Below are 22,638 nucleotides of genomic sequence, written 5' to 3'. Positions count from 1 at the left end.
GTGTAGTTTATGTCATGGTGAGTTCTGCCCTGCTAGTGTAGAGTTTATGTCATGGTGAGTTCTGCCCTAGTGTAGTTTATGTCATGGTGAGTTCTGCCCTGCTAGTGTAGAGGTTATGTCATGGTGAGTTCTGCCCTGCTAGTGTAGAGTTTATGTCATGGTGAGTTCTGCCCTAGTGTAGTTTATGTCATGGTGAGTTCTGCCCTGCTAGTGTAGAGTTTATGTCATGGTGAGTTCTGCCCTAGTGTAGTTTATGTCATGGTGAGTTCTGCCCTGCTAGTGTAGAGTTTATGTCATGGTGAGTTCTGCCCTGCTAGTGTAGAGTTTATGTCATGGTGAGTTCTGCCCTAGTGTAGTTTATGTCATGGTGAGTTCTGCCCTGCTAGTGTAGAGTTTATGTCATGGTGAGTTCTGCCCTAGTGTAGTTTATGTCATGGTGAGTTCTGCCCTGCTAGTGTAGAGGTTATGTCATGGTGGGTTCTGCCCTGCTAGTGTAGAGGTTATGTCATGGTGAGTTCTGCCCTGCTAGTGTAGAGTTTATGTCATGGTGAGTTCTGCCCTGCTAGTGTAGAGTTTATGTCATGGTGAGTTCTGCCCTAGTGTAGTTTATGTCATGGTGAGTTCTGCCCTGCTAGTGTAGAGTTTATGTCATGGTGAGTTCTGCCCTGCTAGTGTAGAGTTTATGTCATGGTGAGTTCTGCCCTAGTGTAGTTTATGTCATGGTGAGTTCTGCCCTGCTAGTGTAGAGTTTATGTCATGGTGAGTTCTGCCCTGCTAGTGTAGAGTTTATGTCATGGTGAGTTCTGCCCTAGTGTAGTTTATGTCATGGTGAGTTCTGCCCTGCTAGTGTAGAGTTTATGTCATGGTGAGTTCTGCCCTGCTAGTGTAGAGTTTATGTCATGGTGAGTTCTGCCCTAGTGTAGTTTATGTCATGGTGAGTTCTGCCCTGCTAGTGTAGAGTTTATGTCATGGTGAGTTCTGCCCTAGTGTAGTTTATGTCATGGTGAGTTCTGCCCTGCTAGTGTAGAGGTTATGTCATGGTGGGTTCTGCCCTGCTAGTGTAGAGGTTATGTCATGGTGAGTTCTGCCCTGCTAGTGTAGAGTTTATGTCATGGTGAGTTCTGCCCTCGTGTAGTTTATGTCATGGTGAGTTCTGCCCTGCTAGTGTAGAGGTTATGTCATGGTGGGTTCTGCCCTGCTAGTGTAGAGTTTATGTCATGGTGAGTTCTGCCCTAGTGTAGTTTATGTCATGGTGAGTTCTGCCCTGCTAGTGTAGAGGTTATGTCATGGTGGGTTCTGCCCTGCTAGTGTAGAGGTTATGTCATGGTGAGTTCTGCCCTGCTAGTGTAGAGTTTATGTCATGGTGAGTTCTGCCCTGCTAGTGTAGAGTTTATGTCATGGTGAGTTCTGCCCTAGTGTAGTTTATGTCATGGTGAGTTCTGCCCTGCTAGTGTAGAGTTTATGTCATGGTGAGTTCTGCCCTGCTAGTGTAGAGTTTATGTCATGGTGAGTTCTGCCCTAGTGTAGTTTATGTCATGGTGAGTTCTGCCCTGCTAGTGTAGAGTTTATGTCATGGTGAGTTCTGCCCTAGTGTAGTTTATGTCATGGTGAGTTCTGCCCTGCTAGTGTAGAGGTTATGTCATGGTGGGTTCTGCCCTGCTAGTGTAGAGGTTATGTCATGGTGAGTTCTGCCCTGCTAGTGTAGAGGTTATGTCATGGTGAGTTCTGCCCTGCTAGTGTAGAGTTTATGTCATGGTGAGTTCTGCCCTAGTGTAGTTTATGTCATGGTGAGTTCTGCCCTGCTAGTGTAGAGTTTATGTCATGGTGAGTTCTGCCCTGCTAGTGTAGAGTTTATGTCATGGTGAGTTCTGCCCTAGTGTAGTTTATGTCATGGTGAGTTCTGCCCTGCTAGTGTAGAGTTTATGTCATGGTGAGTTCTGCCCTAGTGTAGTTTATGTCATGGTGAGTTCTGCCCTGCTAGTGTAGAGGTTATGTCATGGTGGGTTCTGCTAGTGTAGAGTTTATGTCATGGTGGGTTCTGCCCTGCTAGTGTAGAGGTTATGTCATGGTGAGTTCTGCCCTGCTAGTGTAGAGTTTATGTCATGGTGAGTTCTGCCCTGCTAGTGTAGAGGTTATGTCATGGTGGGTTCTGCCCTGCTAGTGTAGAGGTTATGTCATGGTGGGTTCTGCTAGTGTAGAGTTTATGTCATGGTGGGTTCTGCCCTGCTAGTGTAGAGTTTATGTCATGGTGGGTTCTGCTAGTGTAGAGTTTATGTCATGGTGAGTTCTGCCCTGCTAGTGTAGAGTTTATGTCATGGTGGGTTCTGCTAGTGTAGAGTTTATGTCATGGTGAGTTCTGCCCTGCTAGTGTAGAGTTTATGTCATGGTGAGTTCTGCCCTAGTGTAGTTTATGTCATGGTGAGTTCTGCCCTGCTAGTGTAGAGTTTATGTCATGGTGAGTTCTGCCCTAGTGTAGTTTATGTCATGGTGAGTTCTGCCCTGCTAGTGTAGAGTTTATGTCATGGTGAGTTCTGCCCTAGTGTAGTTTATGTCATGGTGAGTTCTGCCCTGCTAGTGTAGAGGTTATGTCATGGTGGGTTCTGCTAGTGTAGAGGTTATGTCATGGTGGGTTCTGCCCTGCTAGTGTAGAGGTTATGTCATGGTGAGTTCTGCCCTGCTAGTGTAGAGTTTATGTCATGGTGAGTTCTGCCCTAGTGTAGTTTATGTCATGGTGAGTTCTGCCCTGCTAGTGTAGAGGTTATGTCATGGTGGGTTCTGCCCTGCTAGTGTAGAGTTTATGTCATGGTGGGTTCTGCCAGTGTAGAGTTTATGTCATGGTGGGTTCTGCCTGCTAGTGTAGAGGTTATGTCATGGTGGGTTCTGCCCTGCTAGTGTAGAGTTTATGTCATGGTGGGTTCTGCCCTGCTAGTGTAGAGGTTATGTCATGGTGGGTTCTGCCCTGCTAGTGTAGAGGTTATGTCATGGTGGGTTCTGCCCTGCAAGTGTAGAGGTTATGTCATGGTGGGTTCTGCCCTGCTAGTGTAGAGGTTATGTCATGGTGGGTTCTGCCCTGCTAGTGTAGAGGTTATGTCATGGTGGGTTCTGCTAGTGTAGAGGTTATGTCATGGTGGGTTCTGCCCTGCTAGTGTAGAGGTTATGTCATGGTGGGTTCTGCCCTGCTAGTGTAGAGTTTATGTCATGGTGGGTTCTGCCCTGCTAGTGTAGAGTTTATGTCATGGTGGGTTCTGCCCTGCTAGTGTAGAGTTTATGTCATGGTGGGTTCTGCCCTGCTAGTGTAGAGGTTATGTCATGGTGGGGTTCTGCCCTGCTAGTGTAGAGTTATGTCATGGTGGGTTCTGCCCTGCTAGTGTAGAGTTTATGTCATGGTGAGTTCTGCCCTGCTAGTGTAGAGGTTATGTCATGGTGGGTTCTGCCCTGCTAGTGTAGAGGTTATGTCATGGTGGGTTCTGCCCTGCTAGTGTAGAGTTCATCATGGTGGGTTCTGCCCTGCTAGTGTAGAGGTTATGTCATGGTGGGTTCTGCCCTGCTAGTGTAGAGTTTATGTCATGGTGGGTTCTGCCCTGCTAGTGTAGAGTTTATGTCATGGTGGGTTCTGCCCTGCTAGTGTAGAGGTTATGTCATGGTGGGTTCTGCCCTGCTAGTGTAGAGTTTATGTCATGGTGGGTTCTGCCCTGCTAGTGTAGAGTTTATGTCATGGTGGGTTCTGCCCTGCTAGTGTAGAGTTTATGTCATGGTGGGTTCTGCCCTGCTAGTGTAGAGGTTATGTCATGGTGGGTTCTGCCCTGCTAGTGTAGAGGTTATGTCATGGTGGGTTCTGCCCTGCTAGTGTAGAGTTTATGTCATGGTGGGTTCTGCCCTGCTAGTGTAGAGTTTATGTCATGGTGGGTTCTGCCCTGCTAGTGTAGAGGTTATGTCATGGTGGGTTCTGCCCTGCTAGTGTAGAGTTTATGTCATGGTGGGTTCTGCCCTGCTAGTGTAGAGGTTATGTCATGGTGGGTTCTGCCCTGCTAGTGTAGAGTTTATGTCATGGTGAGTTCTGCCCTGCTAGTGTAGAGGTTATGTCATGGTGGGTTCTGCCCTGCTAGTGTAGAGTTTATGTCATGGTGGGTTCTGCCCTGCTAGTGTAGAGTTTATGTCATGGTGAGTTCTGCCCTGCTAGTGTAGAGGTTATGTCATGGTGGGTTCTGCCATGCTAGTGTAGAGTTTATGTCATGGTGGGTTCTGCCCTGCTAGTGTAGGAGTTTATGTCATGGTGGGTTCTGCCCTGCTAGTGTAGAGTTATGTCATGGTGAGTTCTGCCCTGCTAGTGTAGAGGTTATGTCATGGTGGGTTCTGCCCTGCTAGTGTAGAGTTTATGTCATGGTGGGTTCTGCCCTGCTAGTGTAGAGTTTATGTCATGGTGAGTTCTGCCCTGCTAGTGTAGAGGTTATGTCATGGTGGGTTCTGCCCTGCTAGTGTAGAGGTTATGTCATGGTGGGTTCTGCCCTGCTAGTGTAGAGGTTATGTCATGGTGGGTTCTGCTAGTGTAGAGTTTATGTCATGGTGGGTTCTGCCCTGCTAGTGTAGAGGTTATGTCATGGTGGGTTCTGCCCTGCTAGTGTAGAGGTTATGTCATGGTGGGTTTCTGCTAGTGTAGAGTTTATGTCATGGTGGGTTCTGCCTGCTAGTGTAGAGTTTATGTCATGGTGGGTTCTGCTAGTGTAGAGTTTATGTCATGGTGAGTTCTGCCCTGCTAGTGTAGAGTTTATGTCATGGTGGGTTCTGCTAGTGTAGAGTTTATGTCATTAGTCCAGTAATAATGTAATTTGACCTCTAACTAATTGCAAAAAAACCAAACTCAACTGATTTTGCATCTTCAATATATCCTGAATAACAGAAAGAAAGTTGCCTGGAATTGTCTGAGGTGAAAGTGTTGAAAATGGCCTGTACAGTATGGCCACCATTGAAATCCTATTATAAGGCAATATTTTCTAAATTTCCTTATGCTTTAAGTAGCATGTGACATATCAAACTAGGTTGTTGTCATGATGCTGAAGCCATTCCAAGCATTAGTTTTGCATAAAAACACTCATTGGGCTAAAATTTGGCCATAGCAACTTGCCAAATGTCATGAGGTCAGCACATTTGGGCAAGTTGCTATGGCCAAATTTAGCCCAATGAGTGTTTTTATGCAAAACTAATGCTTGGAATGGATTCAGCATCATGAAAACCCCCTAGTTTGATATGTCACATGCTACTTAAAGCATAAGGACATTTAGAAAATATTACCTTATAATAGGATGTCAATGGTGGCCACACTGTACAGGCTATTTTCAACACTTTCCCCTCAGACGATTCCAGGCAACTTTTTTTCTGTTATTCAGGATATATTGAAGATGCAAAATCAGCTGAGTTCGGTTTTTTTGCAATTAGTTAGAGGTTGATCCTGTATTTTCCATAGATTTCCTGTACTACATGGTGAGTTCTGCCCTGCTAGTGTAGAGTTTATGTCATGGTGGGTTCTGCTAGTGTAGAGTTTATGTCATGGTGGGTTCTGCCCTGCTAGTGTAGAGGTTATGTCATGGTGGGTTCTGCCCTGCTAGTGTAGAGGTTATGTCATGGTGGGTTCTGCCCTGCTAGTGTAGAGGTTATGTCATGGTGGGTTCTGCCCTGCTAGTGTAGAGGTTATGTCATGGTGGGTTCTGCCCTGCTAGTGTAGAGGTTATGTCATGGTGGGTTCTGCCCTGCTAGTGTAGAGTTTATGTCATGGTGAGTTCTGCCCTGCTAGTGTAGAGTTTATGTCATGGTGGGTTCTGCCCTGCTAGTGTAGAGTTTATGTCATGGTGGTTCTGCTAGTGTAGAGGTTATGTCATGGTGAGTTCTGCCCTGCTAGTGTAGAGTTTATGTCATGGTGGGTTCTGCTAGTGTAGAGTTTATGTCATGGTGAGTTCTGCCCTGCTAGTGTAAGTTTATGTCATGGTGAGTTCTGCCCTGCTAGTGTAGAGTTTATGTCATGGTGAGTTCTGCCCTAGTGTAGTTTATGTCATGGTGAGTTCTGCCCTGCTAGTGTAGAGTTTATGTCATGGTGAGTTCTGCCCTGCTAGTGTAGAGTTTATGTCATGGTGAGTTCTGCCCTAGTGTAGTTTATGTCATGGTGAGTTCTGCCCTGCTAGTGTAGAGTTTATGTCATGGTGAGTTCTGCCCTAGTGTAGTTTATGTCATGGTGAGTTCTGCCCTGCTAGTGTAGAGGTTATGTCATGGTGAGTTCTGCCCTGCTAGTGTAGAGTTTATGTCATGGTGAGTTCTGCCCTAGTGTAGTTTTTGTCATGGTGAGTTCTGCCCTGCTAGTGTAGAGTTTATGTCATGGTGAGTTCTGCCCTAGTGTAGTTTATGTCATGGTGAGTTCTGCCCTGCTAGTGTAGAGTTTATGTCATGGTGAGTTCTGCCTGCTAGTGTAGAGTTTATGTCATGGTGAGTTCTGCCCTAGTGTAGTTTATGTCATGGTGAGTTCTGCCCTGCTAGTGTAGAGTTTATGTCATGGTGAGTTCTGCCCTAGTGTAGTTTATGTCATGGTGAGTTCTGCCCTGCTAGTGTAGAGTTTATGTCATGGTGGTTCTGCCCTGCTAGTGTAGAGGTTATGTCATGGTGAGTTCTGCCCTGCTAGTGTAGAGTTTATGTCATGGTGAGTTCTGCCCTGCTAGTGTAGAGTTTATGTCATGGTGAGTTCTGCCTAGTGTAGTTTATGTCATGGTGAGTTCTGCCCTGCTAGTGTAGAGTTTATGTCATGGTGAGTTCTGCCCTGCTAGTGTAGAGTTTATGTCATGGTGAGTTCTGCCCTAGTGTAGTTTATGTCATGGTGAGTTCTGCCTGCTAGTGTAGAGTTTATGTCATGGTGAGTTCTGCCTGCTAGTGTAGAGTTATGTCATGGTGAGTTTCTGCCCTAGTGTAGAGTTTATGTCATGGTGAGTTCTGCCTGCTAGTGTAGAGTTTATGTCATGGTGAGTTCTGCCCTGCTAGTGTAGAGTTTATGTCATGGTGAGTCTGCCCTAGTGTAGTTTATGTCATGGTGAGTTCTGCCCTGCTAGTGTAGAGTTATGTCATGGTGAGTTCTGCCCTAGGTGTAGTTTATGTCATGGTGAGTTCTGCCCTGCTAGTGTGAGGTTTATGTCATGGTGGGTTCTGCCCTGCTAGTGTAGAGGTTATGTCATGGTGAGTTCTGCCCTGCTAGTGTAGAGTTTATGTCATGGTGAGTTCTGCCCTCGTGTAGTTTATGTCATGGTGAGTTCTGCCCTGCTAGTGTAGAGGTTATGTCATGGTGGGTTCTGCCCTGCTAGTGTAGAGTTTATGTCATGGTGAGTTCTGCCCTAGTGTAGTTTATGTCATGGTGAGTTCTGCCCTGCTAGTGTAGAGGTTATGTCATGGTGGGTTCTGCCCTGCTAGTGTAGAGGTTATGTCATGGTGAGTTCTGCCCTGCTAGTGTAGAGGTTATGTCATGGTGAGTTCTGCCCTGCTAGTGTAGAGTTTATGTCATGGTGAGTTCTGCCCTAGTGTAGTTTATGTCATGGTGAGTTCTGCCCTGCTAGTGTAGAGTTTATGTCATGGTGAGTTCTGCCCTGCTAGTGTAGAGTTTATGTCATGGTGAGTTCTGCCCTAGTGTAGTTTATGTCATGGTGAGTTCTGCCCTGCTAGTGTAGAGTTTATGTCATGGTGAGTTCTGCCCTAGTGTAGTTATGTCATGGTGAGTTCTGCCCTGCTAGTGTAGAGGTTATGTCATGGTGGGTTCTGCCCTGCTAGTGTAGAGGTTATGTCATGGTGAGTTCTGCCTGCTAGTGTAGAGGTTATGTCATGGTGAGTTCTGCCCTGCTAGTGTAGAGGTTATGTCATGGTGAGTTCTGCCCTAGTGTAGTTTATGTCATGGTGGTTCTGCCTGCTAGTGTAGAGGTTATGTCATGGTGGGTTCTGCCTGCTAGTGTAGAGTTTATGTCATGGTGGGTTCTGCCTAGTGTAGTTTATGTCATGGTGAGTTCTGCCTGCTAGTGTAGAGGTTTATGTCATGGTGGGTTCTGCTAGTGTAGAGGTTATGTCATGGTGGGTTCTGCCTGCTAGTGTAGAGGTTATGTCATGGTGGGTTCTGCTAGTGTAGAGGTTATGTCATGGTGGGTTCTGCCTGCTAGTGTAGAGGTTATGTCATGGTGGGTTCTGCCTGCTAGTGTAGAGGTTATGTCATGGTGGGTTCTGCCCTGCTAGTGTAGAGGTTATGTCATGGTGGGTTCTGCCTGCTAGTGTAGAGTTTATGTCATGGTGGGTTCTGCTAGTGTAGAGTTTATGTCATGGTGGGTTCTGCTAGTGTAGAGGTTATGTCATGGTGGGTTCTGCTAGTGTAGAGGTTATGTCATGGTGGGTTGCTGCTAGTGTAGAGGTTATGTCATGGTGGGTTCTGCTAGTGTAGAGGTTATGTCATGGTGGGTTCTGCCTGCTAGTGTAGAGGTTATGTCATGGTGGGTTCTGCTAGTGTAGAGGTTATGTCATGGTGGGTTCTGCTAGTGTAGAGGTTATGTCATGGTGGGTTCTGCTAGTGTAGAGGTTATGTCATGGTGGTTCTGCCGCTAGTGTAGAGTTTATGTCATGGTGGGTTCTGCTAGTGTAGAGGTTATGTCATGGTGGGTTCTGCCCTGCTAGTGTAGAGTTTATGTCATGGTGGGTTCTGCCCTGCTAGTGTAGAGGTTATGTCATGGTGGGTTGCTGCTAGTGTAGAGGTTATGTCATGGTGGGTTCTGCTAGTGTAGAGGTTATGTCATGGTGGGTTCTGCTAGTGTAGAGGTTTATGTCATGGTGGGTTCTGCTAGTGTAGAGGTTATGTCATGGTGGGTTCTGCTAGTGTAGAGGTTATGTCATGGTGGTTCTGCCCTGCTAGTGTAGAGTTTATGTCATGGTGGGTTCTGCTAGTGTAGAGGTTATGTCATGGTGGGTTCTGCCCTGCTAGTGTAGAGTTTATGTCATGGTGGGTTCTGCCCTGCTAGTGTAGAGGTTATGTCATGGTGGGTTCTGCCCTGCTAGTGTAGAGGTTATGTCATGGTGAGTTCTGCCCTGCTAGTGTAGAGGTTATGTCATGGTGGGTTCTGCTAGTGTAGAGTTTATGTCATGGTGGGTTCTGCTAGTGTAGAGGTTATGTCATGGTGGGTTCTGCCCTGCTAGTGTAGAGGTTATGTCATGGTGGTTCTGCCCTGCTAGTGTAGAGTTTATGTCATGGTGGGTTCTGCCCTGCTAGTGTAGAGGTTATGTCATGGTGGGTTCTGCCCTGCTAGTGTAGAGTTTATGTCATGGTGGGTTCTGCCCTGCTAGTGTAGAGGTTATGTCATGGTGGGTTCTGCCCTGCTAGTGTAGAGTTTATGTCATGGTGGGTTCTGCCCTGCTAGTGTAGAGGTTATGTCATGGTGGGTTCTGCCCTGCTAGTGTAGAGGTTATGTCATGGTGGGTTCTGCCCTGCTAGTGTAGAGGTTATGTCATGGTGGGTTCTGCCCTGCTAGTGTAGAGTTTATGTCATGGTGGGTTCTGCCCTGCTAGTGTAGAGGTTATGTCATGGTGGGTTCTGCCCTGCTAGTGTAGAGTTTATGTCATGGTGGGTTCTGCCCTGCTAGTGTAGAGTTTATGTCATGGTGGGTTCTGCCCTGCTAGTGTAGAGGTTATGTCATGGTGGGTTCTGCCCTGCTAGTGTAGAGTTTATGTCATGGTGGGTTCTGCCCTGCTAGTGTAGAGGTTATGTCATGGTGGGTTCTGCCCTGCTAGTGTAGAGGTTATGTCATGGTGGGTTCTGCCCTGCTAGTGTAGAGTTATGTCATGGTGGGTTCTGCCCTGCTAGTGTAGAGGTTATGTCATGGTGGGTTCTGCTAGTGTAGAGGTTATGTCATGGTGGGTTCTGCCCTGCTAGTGTAGAGGTTATGTCATGGTGGGTTCTGCTAGTGTAGAGTTTATGTCATGGTGGGTTCTGCCTGCTAGTGTAGAGGTTATGTCATGGGTGGGTTCTGCCCTGCTAGTGTAGAGGTTATGTCATGGTGGGTTCTGCCTGCTAGTGTAGAGGTTATGTCATGGTGGGGTAGAGGTTATGTCATGGTGGGTTCTGCTAGTGTAGAGGTTATGTCATGGTGGGTTCTGCCCTGCTAGTGTAGAGGTTATGTCATGGTGGGTTCTGCCCTGCTAGTGTAGAGTTTATGTCATGGTGGGTTCTGCCCTGCTAGTGTAGAGGTTATGTCATGGTGGGTTCTGCTAGTGTAGAGTTTATGTCATGGTGGGTTCTGCCCTGCTAGTGTAGAGGTTATGTCATGGTGGGTTCTGCTAGTGTAGAGTTTATGTCATGGTGGGTTCTGCTAGTGTAGAGGTTATGTCATGGTGGGTTCTGCCCTGCTAGTGTAGAGGTTATGTCATGGTGGGTTCTGCTAGTGTAGAGGTTATGTCATGGTGGGTTCTGCTAGTGTAGAGGTTATGTCATGGTGGGTTCTGCTCTGCTAGTGTAGAGTTTATGTCATGGTGGGTTCTGCCCTGCTAGTGTAGAGGTTATGTCATGGTGGGTTCTGCCCTGCTAGTGTAGAGGTTATGTCATGGTGGGTTCTGCCCTGCTAGTGTAGAGTTTATGTCATGGTGGGTTCTGCCCTGCTAGTGTAGAGGTTATGTCATGGTGGGTTCTGCCCTGCTAGTGTAGAGGTTATGTCATGGTGGGTTCTGCCCTGCTAGTGTAGAGGTTATGTCATGGTGGGTTCTGCCCTGCTAGTGTAGAGGTTATGTCATGGTGGGTTCTGCCCTGCTAGTGTAGAGGTTATGTCATGGTGTGTTCTGCCCTGCTAGTGTAGAGGTTATGTCATGGTGGGTTCTGCCCTGCTAGTGTAGAGGTTATGTCATGGTGGGTTCTGCCCTGCTAGTGTAGAGGTTATGTCATGGTGGGTTCTGCCCTGCTAGTGTAGAGGTTATGTCATGGTGGGTTCTGCCCTGTGTTAGATTTGTGAATGAATCTTCATTGCACCCCAAAAACGTGAACGTTAACATTCAGTAGTATTTTCTGTGGTCTGGGGGTTTTCGGGCTCAAACAAGTGCTCTGATTTTCCTGTGGACTGTGATGTAAAGTCCACCAGTCCACAAACCCCACATTAGTGCATGGGCCAGTGGGGTTGATAGCAAATGATCCTGGTGGCAAGTTCTAATGATGATTTTTATGTTCCCACATCATTTAAGGCCTGCTTTCTACTTGTTTCCACCAGGTGAGGTCTGTTACCATCAGGTCTGTGAGGTCTGTTACCACCAGGTCTGTGAGGTCTGTTACCACCAGGTCTGTGAGGTATGTTACCACCAGGTCTGTGAGGTCTGTTACCACCAGGTCTGTGAGGTCTGTTACCACCAGGTCTGTGAGGTCTGTTACCACCAGGTCTGTGAGGTCTGTTACCACCAGGTCTGTGAGGTATGTTACCACCAGGTCTGTGAGGTCTGTTACCACCAGGTCTGTGAGGTCTGTTACCACCAGGTCTGTGAGGTCTGTTACCACCAGGTCTGTGAGGTCTGCGTACTTCATTTGAATTACTCCACGAGGCACGATTGATCCTGAAAGACAAAAAACACAGATTAAACTTGCCTGCAGTTCTAACGATGCATTTTTCTACCACTTATTTATCAACTTGACCTCATTGAATGACTTCTTAGTGAAGGAGCCTGACTAATCAAGGTCTAAATGTAGACCGTCTATATATAGACGTTGAAACGACGTTGTTTCAACGTCTAATCTAAGCCTAGACTGATAAAAAAAACTTAAATCTTTAGACTATTTTTACCCCATTTTTTTGATGGTCATTTAGACGTCTACAAGCCGAACATTGCTCAGTGGGAACTATAACTAAATGCATTTGAAATTCAATACAAAGCTTACTTTTCAAAAATAGCAAAAACAATATTCAGGTTTTCAATTCAAATATAGCAAAATTAGCTGATCTACAAGCTCAAAACACGCATTGTGACGCGTTTTGAGCTTGTAGATCGGCTATTTTTGCTATGACAGTAATATGCACTGTGGCCCTCTGGAGTGAGTGTGGAAATATATTGGCCCTCGCCATCGTCAAACCCCTGGTTTAAATAAGAGGTCTATAGCTAGGTGGCGACTGTGGCTCAGGAGGTAGAGCAGGTCATCCAATGATCCATGGGTCGGCGGTTCGAATCCCGGCTCCTCCTGTCTACATGTCGAAGTGTCCTTGGGCAAGACACTGAACCCCAAATTGCTCCCGATGTGCTGGTTGGTGCCTTGCATGGCTTCCGCCGCAATCAGTGTATGAATGGGTGAATGTAATGCACAATCTATGTAAAGCGCCTTGGATAAAGGCGCTATATAAATGCACCATTTACCATTTACCATAGCTTGTAAAACCCTGGACTTTCTGAGTCTGGTGTCTGATGTGTACTGTGAGTCTGTTACCAGCAGGGGTCAGTCATGTACTAAGCAACACCTTCTAGAGCAGTCGTTTTCAACCCTTATCATGTCAAGGACCCCCAAATTGACACTTATCAGCCCCGCGGACCCCCATTGGAAAAGATATGCCAGGGACCCCCATAAGAGAAGATTTGTACGGCTCTAGCAGTGATTCTCAACCCGTTTAATTTCAAGGACCCCCATTTTGACATGTATTAGTCTACGGAGACGGACCCCCATTTAATGACATTTTTATCTCTGGGACCCCAATTTATATCATAAAATCAATGTTAAGTTCAATCTGAGAGTGTACAAATGGAACCAAATGGACCCGTTATAGGGTCCATTTGGTTCCATTTTTACACTCTCAGAGTTACAGACCCACAAGGGTCCATTTGGTTTCTAACAATAGAGAGTATGCGCATGCTTAAAGTGAATGGCACATCGAGTGGCAAATCGAGTGGCAAAGCAACATGCAAAGTGAGTTTAACATTGTTTAATGTTGTTTAATGCAATCAGATAGGACTGTTCTGTTTGGATGTATGGGCTGTATAGGTGGGGACTCCCTGGAACTCCCTCAAGGACCCCTGGGGGTCCCCGGACCCCACTTTGGCAGATTATTTCTTTTGCATTTAAGCCACGGACCACCATCTGATGACATTTAGCCTCTCAGACCCAAAACCTATAAGAATATTGTTGTCGTTGGATAATATTTTGTTCTTTTTTAACCTAAACGTCATCATTGATGTTCATTGCAATGCCATTGGTCATGATATTTGCATATAAATACCCCCCACAGAGGCTGAAATTCACACAAATTAAAAATCTCTGGACTGTGCAATTTTGACATTTTTTTTTAACCTATGACCTTCACTTCACTTTCAATGTTTTATTTTGGTCTTCAGTTCATGTACAGAATGAAATAAATAAAGATACATTTCTATGACCAAAAAAGGTGTAGGCTGAAGCTAATTAGCTTATTTTGCCTACCCTCACCAACTCCATCCATCCATCCATCTTCAACCGCTTATCCGTAGTCGGGTCGCGGGGGCAACAGCTCCACCAGAGTGCTCCAGACTTCCCTCTCCAGAGCAACATTAGTGACTTCCTCCTGGGGGATTCCGAGACGTTCCAAGGCCAGTGAGTCGATGTATTTCCTCCAACTGCGCCTTGGTCTGCCCCGGGGTCTCCTCCCAGTGGGACGTGCCTCGAGGACCTCCCTAGGGAGACGCCCGAGAGGCATCCTAACCAGATGCCCGAACCACCTCAGCTGACTCCTTTCCAGGCGAAGGAGCAGCGGTTCTACTCTGAGTCTCTCTCGTGTGACTGACAAACAAAGAAAACAAAAAGAAAGTAATAAGTCTCTGTAGGAATACAGGAAAAAACAAAGAGAATAAACTGAACAGTTTCGTTTTTTTTTCTTCTCCCCCTTAATATTGTATTAAGTATCAAGTATGATATGGTATGCAGATGTATGCAGATCCATAGCCTTACTCATGGACCAGAGCTACATACCTGCTTTCTCTGCACCATTTAAGGCCGTTTCCAAATTATAAAATGTAAAAGACCAATATTATTATGAAGAAAACAAGATGGTATAAGACAGCTAAACCAAATAGAATAAAGTTTACCTTCAGAAAAAGCGTTGTTTATATGGCTTCTGAATTTAGGTCTTTTAACATGTAATGTCTATGGAGTGACGTCACGTCAACACCACTATAGGTCTGGAAAGGGGGAGTGGAAAGGGGGCGGGGAAATGCTTTGCCCACCCCCTTTCCACACCCCCTTTGGAACTAATAGTGTTATTTTTTCTGCGGTCCATAGACTTCCATGTTAAAAGAGGTATTTTCACAAGCCACAAACTACCGTTTTGTAAAGATAAGGTTTATTCTACTTATTTGAGTTGTTATACCATTGGGTTTTCTTCATATTATTATCGGTCTTTGACATTTTAACATTAGGAAATGTACTTAGATTCTCCAGAGAAAAAAAGTGTAAATGCCTAATGTTAAATGACACCACTAGCTACCGGAAGTGGGCGTGGAAAGGGGGCAGGGAATGGCTGTGAGATAGGCCTATTTGAAGTCAGTGTGGCGTACGGTTCTCGAGTTAAACATATACAGAAAGAGACTTGGTGCATTTATAGAAACTTATATAAACTGTCAATGTTACAACAGCAGCAACGGAGGGTGGATATTGGAGGGTGGATATTGGAGGGTGGATATTGGAGGGTGGATATTGTGAAAAAAGCTAAATTAAGAAGTTATATTCAATTCAAAGAGGACTACATGACTGAACCTTATGTTGCATTTAATTTAAAAAGAGGACAGAGGTCCTTCTGTGCCCATGCAGTTAAGATCTGGTGCTTTACCTCTGGCAGTTGAGGTGGGCAGATACACTGGCATTCCTGAGGGGCAGCGACTGTGTGTTCTTTGTGACCTGGGAGTTGTAGAGGATGAGTTTCATTTTGTTTTCTATTGTCCACTATATCATGATTTAAGTCACTTTTTATTTGAAAAAAATCAGGATAAGAACCCAGATCTGTTTTGGATGTCTGAGTGTTTTATGTTAAATTGGTTGTTCAGCAATGAGGTTTTTGTTTTTGGAAAATTCATAGAGAAGGCATGGCGGTTACGTTGGAGAACGATGTATCCATGAGTAACTGTCTATTTGTGTATATGTATCATTATATATGTACAATTTTGTGAGTGTCTTGTAAGCCCGTGTGGGCTGGGCATCTTATGATGTAGGACACTTTAATAAAAACTCTATCTATCTATAGATATAGACTAGAACTGCACTCTGTCGAGTGCCTACTTGCGTGTTGCGCACTAGTAGGCCATAAATGGCCTACTAGTGCGCAAGCAGAGCGCGCAAGTACTGTCGACTGCTACGAACTCTCAAATCTCAGCCTCTCTGTAAAACATTGAAATTATATGTACCAATGCCAGGGTATAACTGGCTCTCGATGGTGACGTAATAAAGGTAGGTTTCAGATTACATAGGCCTACATGAGGCATTACCTTTAATCCACCCGACACTGAAACACTGATACAAGTAGCACAATTTGAAATTTGCAGCCTACTATGTCTGTGTGTTTGACTATAGGGTTTTGACTGGATTGCTGAATTCCTACAATGCCCATAATGCTTTAGTGCACTTCCCCTCCTTGTGGAGGCTGCATGGAGGCGGGACTTTGTAGTCCAGGAAGGAAGTGAGACCACATGTTCATGACAGGTGTTTGGTCATGAACATGGTGTCATGACAAAAAAGTTATAATTAAAAAAAGGCTATATTCAGCCATTAGTGTAGATTTTGTCACATACAAACATTACATTCCCATTAACAATGAATGGATACATTATGCCATATGTGGACGAGCAAATCGTCTATTTTTGTCCTACACAAATATTAAATTCCCATTGACAATGAATGGACAATTTACGTCATATGTGTCTGAGTAAATAGACATGTTACGTCATGATGTATGATGATAAGAGCGCCCCTCACTTACTTCACACGTGTGTGATTTTCCTTTTCCAAACCTGTCAGTGGCGTGCACAGGCATTTAGAGGGGCAGGACAGTGGCGTGCACAGACATTTAGAGGGGCAGGACAGTGGCGTGCACAGACATTTAGAGGGGCAGGACAGTGGCGTGCACAGACATTTAGAGGGGCAGGACAGGGGCGTGCACAGACATTTAGAGGGGCAGGACAGTGGCGTGCACAGACATTTAGAGGGGCAGGTGCTCAAGTGAAAAAAGGGCACCTTGTGCAGCGCGTGGAACCGGCCGGTTGCCTTAATAGTGTGAGATTTATAGATTTTGGGGCCTAAATAATATATTAGAAGCTTTTTTATAAAGAATTAATCAATGTCCCCATGGTCCACATACTGTACAGTACTGTAGCCTACACTGTTAAAAAAAAACGTTTTCTTTTCTTTTCTTTTTCAAATGGGCACATGTGTCCAGAGGGAAAAGGGCAGGGGATTCTCTAGCACCCCCTAGTGTCTATCTGTGCACGCCACTGAAACCTGTGGAGTTGAAGCGAGTCCAACATGTCTAGTAAACGTACTGAAGCGTGTCGTGTCATTTTCCTTCCTGAAAAGGCCCTGCAGGCGTTTCCCGGGAGAACCTGTTCTGTGTGCATTTCAGATGATATGCACACATGAGGCACGTTACTGTCAACTGTCAAAATATTCCCAAACCCCTTTCTCACACACACACGCGCACACACACACACACACACACACGCACACGCACACATGGCAGTATACACTGCAAGCTATGACATGTACAATCAATGTGAGCTTGGAGATATGTGCTATTTTTGTATTCATGAAATAAAAAAGTCAAAAAAGTGTAATTTCATTTTGACAATTTCCGCCTGAAAATGGTTGCCTCAATCTATTCTAGAAGGGCTGATTGATGAAGTTATGGTTGGCTGTCATAATACTCCCGGTAACAGGTACTGTCGCCCCTTTTCCATCTCGCCCCACTACTCTACCTAGCTGTAAATAACATACAACATCACCAACATCACAAACATAATTCATGTTGGTGATTATATAAAAGGTATGATCATATTAATTTATCAGTTATTTACAGTTCACTCTGTACATCCACGGGCATAATAGCATGATGATGCCATTACAAAACATGGGATACATCATGGGAGAAATGTGTTTAATAAAACAAAAATGTAGAAGGTCCTAAATTAACTTAATTAAGCAGTCACCGTCTCTGTCTCATGTTATTCTTTCTTAATTTTACAGAGTATAGAGATCGACTACTATACAATCAAATAAATCTGTATACAAGATCATTTCAGATTTCAGGGAGGGAGGGAAATACTATACATTAACTGTTAACTATACATTAATACATTTCGCGGGGGCGAGTTGGTAAAGGGGCGAGTCGTCTGATATTCATACTCTCCCGAGTGTGGAGTGGACAGTTTCAGTACAATTTGGATCCGTGCAATGTGTGAACATTCATGTTTTCAATAGCTCAATGTCTAATATAATATATAAATACAGTAAACACATCATTTTAGATCATATATACAGTATAGCCTGAGAAACGTAGCATGGAGGTCCTCTACAGCATTGGTTCCCAAACTCTTTCATGTCAAGGACCCCCAAATTGACGCCAATTTGAAAAGATATGCCAGGGACCCCCATAACTTCAGAGAAGATCTTTACAGCTCTAGCAGTGATGTTCAACCTGTTTAATTTCAAGGACCCCCAGTTTGACCTGCATTAGGTGGTCGGGGCGGCGGTGGCTCAGGGGTAGAGTGGCTGGATGGTAACCGTAAGGTTGCCAGTTCGAACCTGGGCTCCCCCAGAGTTAGTGTCGAAGTGTCCTTGAGCAAGACAAAGTCATACGATTTGTCACACACGTTACCGCAGTGAAATTTGTTCTCCGCATTTGACCCATCTCTTGGAGCGGTGAGCCGCAGCCAAGGAGCGGTGAGCCGCAGCGTGCGCCGCGCTCGGGAATCATTTGATTAGTAGATTTGACCCCCAATCCAACCCTTTGATGCTGAGTGCCAAGCAGGGAGGCATTGGGTCCCATTTTTAGAGTCTTTGGTATGACCCGGCCGGGGATCGAACCCCGACCTCCCAGTTTCAGGGCGGACACTCTAACCACAAGGCCACTGTCTGTATGGCATGATGTATGGCATGATTTCCGCTGCCATCAGTGTGTGAATGTGTGTGTGAATGGGTGAATGTAATGCACAATCTATGTAAAGCGCCTTGGATAAAGGCGCTATATAAATGCACCATTTACTATATAAATGCACCATTTAGGTCCCCTATTTAATGGCATTTCTATCTCTGGGACCCCCAATGTATATTGTAAAATCAATATTGATTTAACTCTGAGAGTGTACAAATGTGTACACTCTCAGAGTTACAGACTCATACGGGTCCATTTGGTTCCAAACTATCATTTAGCTGGGGACCCCCTGGAACTCCCTCAAGGACCCCTGGGGGTCCCCGGACCCCACTCTGGGAACCACTGCCCTAGTACAATTACAATTTACAATTTAGGCATTTAGCAGACGCTCTTAATCCAGAGCGATTTACATCAAGCAATAACAAAAGCATGGCATACATCACATATATAAAAAGTAGTTATCATGAATCATGCGTAAACTAAGAACGTAACAGTGGAGTATCTATGTTAACTATACATACTATACTATATAATATATTATACATGTGTACTATAAAGTGCTATGACTACATAAAGTGCAATTCTAGAGCTGTCTACGTAACAAGCTATAAGTCTGTTTAAAATACTATCTAAGTCTACATAATGTGCTAGTGTTTATAATCTGTCCATTAGTGCTTCTTTTAAATAAGTGGCTCCAAACAAAGAAACAAACGGAAAACATGTTCCAACAAGTGCTTCTCGTTTGTCAGATTAATAAATGGGAGAGATGAATTCTGCTTGGCTTTAAATAAGACAGTTAATTAAATAAACAATATAAAAGATGGTGATGTGTTATTATTACATAACGTCTCTCGGGCGGAAACCTCATATGGTTTACTTTTCACTTCAGGATTCAAATTCACTGTGTATTGGCTCAGTACAAGAGTATTTTCATCCTGTAATGTCATCATGTATTTTCATCATGTATTTTCATGCAGTATTAATACTGTTATTTAAGTTAGGCTACACTTCTTCTACAGTTCTACTCCTCTGTATGAGGTGGGCGTTTTTTTTTATAGATTCGCTCAAATATTGAGATTTTTAATGCCATGATTTTAAACTCGAATTGTGAAGTTCGAAAATCAATGATTTTAGGTCAGTTTTTTTCAGATTTGTATTTATTTATTTCATGACGGAAAGACTGACTGACGTTATCTGGCTTGATTCAACCTTTCATGGTTTATATTGTTTATCATTTCTCATAACAATTTTAAAATCTTCTAGTAAAAAGGAAAGTAACTTGGGCCAAAATCGCAATAACGAATCGAATCGCAATAATCGGTATCGATATGATAGTTGAGATAAATATTTTATCCACTACAATCAGAGGACAGCTTTAGTCATACATTATAACCACTTAATCATTTATACATCTTTGGCTATTTGAATATAGCCAATCTACAAGCTCACTCACAACGTGTCACTTCATGATCATGCATTGTGAACTTGTAGATCGGCTATTTTAGAGCTAGTATTCCATTTTTAAGTAGTATTTTCAAATTGTGGTATTGCTACTTTAAACTTAACCTCTTAAACCTTCTACACTTGGAACTACAACAGGAACTGAGTTGACTGTACTTTGACCACTTTTATGCAACAATGTCCATTATCTAAGCTCACATAACAACGTCGTTGTGAGCTTGTAGATTGGCTATTGTTGGATACGGTTCCCCCTAGAATTTGAGAATAAGTGTTTCTTCCAGCAGGTGGCAGTAAAGGGCTAGCAGCTACAGCACAAGGAGGAGTTGTGTAAAGTTTGGTGGCAGCGACTCAACTCTCTAGTCTACAAAACCTTGTTTCAACTGCACGTTTTACACAAATAGGCCTATACTGACAACTTAAACATTCAATGTGTTTTATATCAACAAGCTACAGCTGCTGAACAATGGCCAAAACACGCAGCAAACCACATGAACATTTATTCATTAAGAAAAGTTAAAACTATACAGAAATGAGAGACAGTATATACATAGGCCTATAGCCTACGCTAGTAGCCACCACAACACAGCAGGTGAACTCAATGCGCCTCCAACTATAAATCCAAAGTGTGTCAACTCTTATCTGAGACATGATGATTATTTTACAAACGGACACAACGAGAGATTAATTTGTGGATTCTACAAAGAGCAGACAGACAATAAACGAAACCAACTGAAGAACAATGCAGGGAGGAATTAAGCGCCACTTCATCTTAGAAGGTAAAACTAATCTAGAATATAAATATAAATGCTGTGTGTTGCCGACATGACGTAGTTGCTACTTATGATTGCCACTTTGATGCAGTTAATTAGATTCTGTTTGGCTGCTGGTGCCTTTAGGTCCCCATAAATAAATAAAAATCACAGACACGCTTGGTTGTAGAAGAACGTTGTTTGAGTTGTGGTGCATAGGCTATTTGTTTACACATTAGCTGTGGCCATATTGAGTTGTCATTAATGTCTGGTTGTTCTGCTCTTGGTCTCATTGGGGCTTGCCCAATGAAATAGAAATGGAGGGGTTGTCTAATCTACAAGCTTTGTAGATTAGACAGTTTCACTATTGCAGATATAAGTTCTCATGTAGGCTAGTCTACAGTTGTTTCTTTTGGGCATGTTTTCATAGTAGTACCCATGGGTGGTGTTGTCATGGTTACCAACATGATATGAGAGAGAGAGAGTTGATATTGTTTTCTGTTGTATTATTTTTTCTGTTTTTGCTGCATTTGATGCTTTCAATACTGTAGTTGTACCAGTGTTAATTTTCACAGATTGTTTTTTATTTATTTAGTTTTAGGCCTACTCATAATAATAGTCTTTAGAATAAAACTTGTTTTAGTCATATATTTATTCACCTAAAGATATTTGTCATCCAAAATACATTTTGACAGGCATTGATGTCATAATGCCTGATTATACACTTGGTTGCATGCTGAAAATAGCCGATCTACAAGCTCAGTGTGAGCTTGTAGATCTCACAAGTGAATAAAGGCAATGCTGGTGAACTGTACAGTGCATGGCAGATGTCTTCATGATGCTACAAGCTCAGTGTGAGCTTGTAGATCTGCTAGTTTCAGCAGATTGCAGAATGTCCCATTTCACAATGCATACAAATCATTTGAAAATAGCAGATCTACAAGATCACAATGTATTGCAAAGTGACACATTGTGAGCTTGTAGATCAGCAAATTGCAGAATTATGCATTTGAAATTATGAAATTTACTCACCAATTTGTAGGTGTTTTTTTTGTTTGAGTATTTCCAATTTCCTATTAGAACATAGTTCAGCTGTTGGAGAGGAGCTCATCAATGTCATATTTATGGATAAATCTAAATGGAGGAGAGTGTAAATGTGTCAAATAGTAGAACAGCTACAGTACATCTGCACCTAGCCCTGGTCCAGTGCTTACAGCCAGTCTCTCTCACCGACGCCCTGCTGGAGTCCCATCCCTGGCTCACTAGCAGCTTTTCCCACTGCGTGTGAGGGTTTACAATTCCCCGAAAATAAACAAAACGACATAACTACTCACCGACACAAAGCCTGCTAGACCTTAGTAAAAGTCTATTCTCGAAGCTGGGAAGCGTCTCATGTCCCTAGCTTCTCTCTAAAATGCACTATTTTAGTCATTCAATAAAATGAATCCAACCGGATCGGCGCAGGCAAAACCTGGAAATGCCGTAGTAGAATAAATGACTCTGTCCGGTACATTGCTTTATTAAAATGGCACAAAGTGCATTTTAGAGATGTTGTGATACTGTATAATTCTATTATATACTATTAGAGGAAAATATTGTAGTTTTTATTCCACTACATTTATTTGACACCTTTAGTTACTTCATAGATTTAGATTATTAATAGCTAACAAACCCTGTTTTGTAATTCAGTTCTAAAGAGTCTTAAAAAGACAAGAGTGGCTGCACACACTGATAGCCAAAGAGCTGATTATTTATTAGGATGCAGAGTAAAAACCAACGTTTCGGCAGTACAACTGCCTTCTTCAGGGTATGATATTTTTATAATTCAGTTCTATCAGCAGTAGAGATGGGTTTACTCAGATGTTCTATACCTCTAAATCCCTGGTAACTTTACAGATGCAGAAAAATACACGAAGCATACGAGAAAAGGAAGCATGCAGTGAGAATTATAGGTTAAAAAGAGAAGTCGCATCAAAAGTAATGCTGCAATGTGTAGAAATAGTATTGCATGAAAATACAGCTTAAAGTACCAAAAGTAGAAATACTCAGTATGCAAGTAGGGTACAGTAAATGTACTTAGTTACTAAACCCATTTTGGGCGGGAACCCCTTTTGGTGTTAGCATTATGTTATGCTTTAGCTATTAAAAAATAGCAGATCTACAAGCGCGCGCTATGAGCTTGTAGATCTGCTATTTTTGAAAAATCAAATAACGACTGACATAGAAACATAGCTTTTTTCAGAAAAAACTGTCAGGATGTAGAAGAACATTTTTAGAATCTGATCTCAGGTCAGAATGGGTTAAAG

Source organism: Electrona antarctica (genome assembly GCF_951216825.1).
Source record: "Electrona antarctica genome assembly, chromosome: 21".
Taxonomy (NCBI): Eukaryota; Metazoa; Chordata; class Actinopteri; order Myctophiformes; family Myctophidae; genus Electrona; species Electrona antarctica.
The sequence above is the reverse complement of the archived record's forward strand: the minus strand, read 5'-3'. Positions refer to the sequence as shown.